This window comes from Tenrec ecaudatus, chromosome 13 (assembly GCF_050624435.1).
Source record: "Tenrec ecaudatus isolate mTenEca1 chromosome 13, mTenEca1.hap1, whole genome shotgun sequence".
Classification (NCBI taxonomy): Eukaryota; Metazoa; Chordata; class Mammalia; order Afrosoricida; family Tenrecidae; genus Tenrec; species Tenrec ecaudatus.
The window spans coordinates 84,252,625-84,260,137 of NC_134542.1; positions in this window are offsets into that span (position 1 = coordinate 84,252,625).

Below are 7,513 nucleotides of genomic sequence, written 5' to 3' on the forward strand. Positions count from 1 at the left end.
TTTAACATTTCAACTCAAGACTTGACTTTTTCTTCAGTTATTTCATCTTGAAATGCACTATTCTTCACTTTTGATTTTTAATTCCAGGGGTTTACATGTTTCATTTTAATACTTCTTTTTCTCAAGCTCCCTTTTCAAATGTTTGTCCAGTCTTTCATTTAATCATTACTTCCATTTGCTTTGGCTACTCTACCTTCAAGAACAAGTTTCAGAATCTCTTCTGATATTCACTTTGGTATTTTCATTAGTTTTGCCTTTTTAATGACCTTTGCTTCTTCATATACAGTGTTCTTGATATCTCCTGACTCAAAAAGCCTTCTGTTGCTAGAGTTCACTGTGCCAGATTTTTCTTTAGATGACTCTAAGTTCCAATGGACTAGACTCACAGCCCTATTTTGGCTCTCATACACTTGATTTTGTTTTCTTCAACTTCAGTCTCGACTTGCATATGAGCAGTTGAGCTTCTGTTCCCCAATCAGCTTTTGGGCTTGTTTTCCCTAATGATATTGAGCTTTTCTGGTGTCTTTTTCCACAGATGTCAATTTGATTCCTGTGTATTCCATATGGTGAAAAAGCAGTCTCTTTCTATGTCGTTGATAAAGATATTTGTCATAAAAAAGATGTGGTCTAGCAAGATTCTATCATGCGTTCTTCATCTTTCTATCCATCACCAAGGCCATATTTTTTCCAATACCTTTCCTTCCTATTTGTTTCCAACATTAGCATTCCAAATAACAGTAATTATCAATTCATCTTGATTGCATGCTTAATCAATTTTAGATTGAAGAAATTGGTACAATTCTTCAGTTTTTTTCATCACTGGATTTAGTGGTAGGTACTTAATCATGAACAACAGCATTACTGGGTCTTCCTTGTAGGTATATAGCTATTATAACATACAACCTTGAACTTCAAGGTACATCTTGAAATGTACTCTTTGGTGATGGAGATTATACAACGCTTCTTGCATGTGTCATTCCTAACAGAGTAGCATAAGATTATCTAACTTCTGATACAAAATGACCCATTTCAGTCCATTTGAGTTCACTAGAACCCGAGACATCCATCTTTATGCTCATCGTTTATGTTTATGGCTTCCTGCTTCCTAGACTCATACTTCATACATTCTAGTGATAAATGATTCATTTCAACGATTTCTTCCCTTTATAAAATGTGACCATCAGCAGGCGAATTTTCCCCACACTCTGCCCCATCCATACCATTACGGTTGACTCTTCCTTGAGGAGTTAGCGCTGATCTGAGTGCCTCGTTGTCCAACACTAGATCAGATAACTTTATGTGTTTTTTCATAAGGTTTTTAGTGGCTAGTGTTTAAAAAGTGACTCACCTAATATTTCTTTATAATCTGTCCTTATTCTAGAACATCTACTAAGCCCTGTTCACCCTGCGTGCCCTTTTTGCTATATTTTAAAGTATTCTCATAGCTTTCAACATCAGTGAAACTTGTAAACCATCACAGAATGACAAACTTACAGACAATTGCTAGCATTTGGAGCATAGAAGCAGATAAATAAGAAACTCTAGTGGCATGGTGGTCAAAGCATCCGTATGGTGAGACCAGAGAGATTGGGTGTATTTCCTCTTCCTGATTGGGAAGAGTAAGAGAAGGTAGGAGAAGATGCTGATAGAATTACTTAATTCAGTCATAAGTGATTATTATTTTAAGTGATTATTATTAAAACATAGGAATCTAATGTAGGAATTGGAAAATTTCGTCAACCTATTGGGTATAAAATGTGCCAGCGTAGAAGAAGGAAGGAGGAATCTCACTGTCACCAAGAAAGAACTAAATGGTCTCACCCAGTTATTTAGTGGGAATTTACAAAGACTGTGATTAGAACCATGTCAAGTTTTTCCTTCTATATCAGTATGTTTTTGAGTGTCATATCTGGTTAGATTATTCATAAGAATTTCATCTTTGGGTTGGCTATGATAAATGGTATCGTTTTCCTTATTTTATTTCCAGAGTTATCTTCATTATTTAAAGGTATCCAGTTGAATTTTGTACATTAATCTTACACCCTGTCATTTTGACGAATCCTTCTATAGTTTCCAATATCTTCTTGTTGAGTGTTTAGGATATTCTATGCATAGAATCATATCATCTTCAGATAAAGATTGTTATACTTCTTTGCCAATACGAATGCCTCTTATATCCCCTTCTCACTTCATTGCTCTGCCTAGAAATTCAAAGGAAATACAGAACAGGAAATTCTTATCATTTTCATCATTGCTGTTCTTTTAATGTTTATTAAGTTTTTGTGATTTTCCTCTTTTTATTTTAACGAGGTTTATTTGTTTTCTTTGAGACTATACCATATTGTGTTATTTTCTCTACACGTTGAAACAATCTATTTTGATGCCATATTGCATTCCTCTCCATTGGAAGGTTCTGTAACGACACCATTTATTCCTTTTTTAGGTTTGTAGTTACGCTCATTTAGAAATTGACATACTGGTTTCATACTTTCAATTTTTTAGGTTTATTTTATTTTAGCTACTGCTATGTGTGGGTTCATTTCTCAGGGATGTCTTCATATGTGTGCATCTCAAATTGCTTGCTGTATCAGAAGCTTCCTTTGATGTTTCTTGTAGCATTGGTCTGTTTTTATATTTTGTGGTTGATTTAAAAAAAAAAAACAAATTCCCTAAGTTTCTTTTTATCTGGAAATGTCCTAATTTGATCATTGTAGGAAGAGAGAATTTTGTTGGGTATAATAGCTGGCATTTAAAAAAAAGAGTTTTATATATGCTATTCCATTAATTTCTTCCTGCATGATTTCTGCTGAGAAATCAGACCTTAATATTATTGGTTCTCCTTTTTAGGTAACTTTTCCTTTTTCCTAAAAAGCTTTTAAGATTCTTCCTTTGTCTTTGCTTTTTAAAAGTTTAATTACTACATGTTGGGTGATTTTTTCCTTATCAATGTAATTTGCTTGGGGTTTGTTAAGCCTCTTGAATACATATTTTATTCTCTTCCGTAATATTAGGAATAGTTTCTTCCAACAAATCTTAAAACTTTTTTGTGGTTTTGTTAGGGAAGGGTAGAAGGCAGCACTTTTCCTATTCTGGAATTCTGAGCCAATATAAGCTATTCTTTGTGGTGTTGTTCCACATAATTTATTTAAAACAATTTATTAGGGGCTCATACAACTCTTATCACAGTCCATACATATACATACATCAATTGTATAAAGCACATCTGTACATTCTTTGCCCTAATCATTTTCTTTTTTTTCTCTTTTCTTTTTTTACATTTTATTAGGGACTCATACATCTCTTATCACAATCCATACATATACATACATCAATTGTATAAAGCACATCCATACATTCCCTGCCCCAATCATTCTCAAAGCATTTGCTCTCCACTTAAGCCCTTTGCATCAGGTCCTCTTTTTTTCCCCCTCCCTCCCCGCAACTCCTCCCTCATGTGCCCTTGGTAATTTATACATCGTTATTTTGTCATATCTTGCCCTATCCGGAGTCTCCCTTCCCTCCTTCTCTGCTGTCCCTCTCCCAGGGAGGAGGTCACATGTGGCTCCTTGTAATCAGTTCCCCCTTTCCAACCCACTCACCCTCCACTCTCCCAGCACATAATTTTTAGGAGTTCCTTCTTCCTTTTGGTTTTCCCTCATTGTTCCTCTCACAGCTTAGAACCATATATACTCGTGTATAAGCTGAGCTTTTCAGCACATTTTTCATGCAGCCTAGGTGGTAAAATTAGGTGCCTTGGCTGATATTCAGGTCGGCTTTGTGTTATTTTATGGCATATGTGTTATTCTGGGTTGACAAGAGAAACAAATTCACAGACATTCTGTGTATAAGAAAGAGTTTTATATGCAAGAGCAATTGTATATCGATAAAATATCCTAGCCCAGTCCAGATCAAGTTTATAAGTCAGATATTAGCTCATATGTCATATACCAATCTAAAATTTCCTCTTCAGACTCACACAACATGTGCAATGACACTGAATGCAGGAAGATCACAGGCTAGTGGGTGGAAAGTCTTGTGGATCCAATAGTGGTATAAGCATCTCAGTGCTGGCATGGGTCTCCGCATGGCTACTTCAGCTTCAGTGCTCTAGCATAGTTCCATGTGTCTTCTCATCAGGAATACCAAGCAAAGAGTCTATGTGTTTTGCCTCCAGTGAGCTATTTCTCTCCTTAGTATATCCAAATGAAGTCATCAAGCAGCAACCTGACTGACAGGCTAAACTCCACCCCTTCATTCTTAATAGTCGCAAGTTGACACCAGATTATGCAGCTACCACATTATTCATAATTTAGTATATACTCGTGTATAAGCTGAGTTTTTCAGCCCATTTTTTGTGCAGTTTTTGTGGTTAAATAAGGTGTCTTGACTGATATTCAGGTTGGCTTATACTCGAGTATATAAGGTAGTCTTCACTTTTTCTAATTATTTTATTAATTTAATTTTATTCCTTTGCCTTTTTAATATGTTATTCCCCCCAAAAAAAGTCTTAGTGTAGATTGTTGGGATGTGTATTTGCTGTTTTTATATCGCTTCTAAATTTTCATTTATTATGCTGTATTTTTTCAGTTTGATCTTTATTGTCCTGCATTCTTTTAGTATTGTTTGTCTTTTTCTTAAATCTGCTTTTATCAGCCATTCTCAACCCTTTGAAAGTATATCAGCAAAAAAAAATCCTTATCAGGTAGTTCCAAAACCATTTATTCATCAGACAGGTCGTATGGTTTCGCATTATGGTCACTTGTTTGAATCATTTGAGCTTGTTCTATTTGTGAACTGAGGTTATTGGTCATATTGTAATATTTGTGTTTAATTGGTGTTTGTATGTTGGTGTGTTTCTCCCAGGAATTTTTTTCTTTGTTTATTATGCTTTTCTATTCCCTGGTGTGTGTGGCAGGTAGTCTACTCTGTTTGCTGCTATAACGACATCTGTTGTTTACCACTTGGCTCCTGGTATTGGGTATTTGTGTACCGCTCTCTGTTCAGTGCTAATGTAGAGAAGTTGGTGAACTAGTCTGGTATTGATCGCTCTATTTTGTTAATCAGATAGTACAGAAATAGATGGTGATCCTTATCCAGTGAATGAACTAGAGGAGGTGTAGTTGTGTCTAGGCAGTGGGGACTCAGATTTCAGCCGCCTGTGTGAATATTGGTGTTGTCCTGGGATAACGGAGTTGATATCAGGTTCCTATCACAATTAGAATGCTGCGTATGTAAAGGAAAAGTAGTAACCTGGTCACAAGTCAGCTGACATGTTGTTCCATTTGCCTCTTAGTTCTATGTTTCCATCCAGTTTATTTTCTTGTTCATATTTATTCGATTCTTCGACTCCTTCCTTTGAAGCACACGCTTCCAGGAATACTGTGTTTTTTTTTCTTTTTCCAGTCACTTAGGTATTCATAGTAGAGAATCTGATTGGCCTTTGATTTTTTCTTTGTTTTGTTTTGTTCATTAACTAGTACATCTTGCCAGAAGTACCCCTTACTCCACCTCCACAACTGGAAAGATTTGTGGAGGTCAATGCTGTGGGTGCAAGCTATGGGCTAACTTAACTTTCATCCAAACAGCAGACACGTCCATAAGGTGCACAGTAAAACCAGGTAGGTGTGCGTTCTTAGCACTACTAACCATTTGGGATCAAAAGGGCAGCATTTTTCCATGCACAAAGTGCAGAAAGCAGCAAAAGATTGGACAGAAAGATGAGTAGAAATGGGACGTACAGGAAGAAAGTGCATTTTGAGGCATGAAACAAAATGCACATGACTTTTTGAATGTAAAATGGATATCCCTTGTACACCTTCACCCAAATCACAATAAGACGTTCAAAACAAAATAGAAATAGAGCATGTGCCAAATGTTAATAAGCGTGGATGTTCCTTTCTTTCTGTCATAAAAAAGAGCAAAAGGACTTCCACATTTGGTATATAACTTTTGTTTGTTTGTTTTCCTGGAAAAAATGCAAGAAGGTCATGCATGAATATCAAAATAAAAAAATAAATAAGAGGAGAGAGAGAGAGAGAGAAAGAGAGGGAGACCAGATAGCTAGCAAGAGAAGATCTCTTCAGCAACTACTGGAGAGGTTCCCTAGAAGGGATATCTTGTAGTTCCCCACAGCTAGAAAATCAACATAAAAAGCTCTAAGCCCCAAGTTTCTTAAATTGATAGAGGAGCAATGCTTGCTGATAGACTCCCCTTTATCGATGACCAGCGACAAAAGTCGCTTCTTCCGGTCCCTTTCTCCCTGCAGCGCTGATTTACACTGGCTCCTGAGACAATCCAGGTCAAACATCTTCCCTTGCTGGCCTCTGGGGGCCTTGAAAGGATGGCACATGCGGGGCAGCTCCATGCAGACTTTCTCCGTAGCCAAGCTCCACGCCCACCAGTGATTTCCCTACCTCCTTCTTTCCTGCTTGTTCCCCGGGGCTCCTTTCCACAAGCCACATGAGCAACGTATGTCCATGGTACGCAAGTACACACAAGGACGCTACCAAAGAAGCTGGATCCCTACCAAAAGGCATTTTTTTTACTTTATTTAATTTTGGTTTGGAGATTTTGTTCTATTATGATTACCCCCCCCCCCCAGCTCCTTGTTATTCTCCCACTTCATCTTCCCTTGTCCTCTTCCACTAAGCAAATTGGGCTAGATCTCAAACCTAACTGCAGCAGATTTAAGGACCACACATACTCCCCACGGACTTAAAGAATGAAAAAGCCGAGTGTGAGATGAAGCAGATGAAGGGAGTCACAGGCTCTGCCTTTGTGAATGTGCTATTGAGAGTCTTTCCTTCAAGCCCCAATGTTTTCTTTTCAAAGAATGTCCAGTCACCTGAAAGTTTAGAATGTACAAGTCAACAACTCAGACATTGTGTTTGAAGCTGTCCTATACTTACAGTTTCTTTTCCTCAACGGTGTTTAGATTCTGTAACTTTGGCTAAACAAATGACGATCTAATAGAATTACACTATCTCCATGAGGAGGCAATGATACACAGGAAGGAGAAACTTAAGAAATGATTCACAATGTAAAATACTAAGTATAACATAATAGAGTGAAACAACCATTGTGAGACTGATCAAACAAAATGACTCCTTCAATTATTTACATGGAAAAACAAGTATATTGAAATAAGAGATAATGCTATAAATATGTGAGCAGGAAAAGCAGTTATCATAATACCAATTACCTTTTTGGCAAGTTGAATAAAATCTTGTTCTGTGATTTCAGGAGAAGCATTTCATTGCACGTCATTTGCTCTGCGTCACATTTGGACTGAAATTTAAATCTCTCATTCGATTTCAAAATTTTAGCTCCTCACATTTCCGCAACAAGGCTTAGTGAGAAGGACTAAGAAAGAGTTCATAGCAGTCAAGCTCAAAGACTCCTTCTAATGAGCGTGTATCAAATACGTTCTCATCGGGAGATAGTAAGCTGAACGTCGGAGTCTAATTTCTGCCTATCAAAGTTTATCTAACCTGTGAACAATATCTTCTAGAGT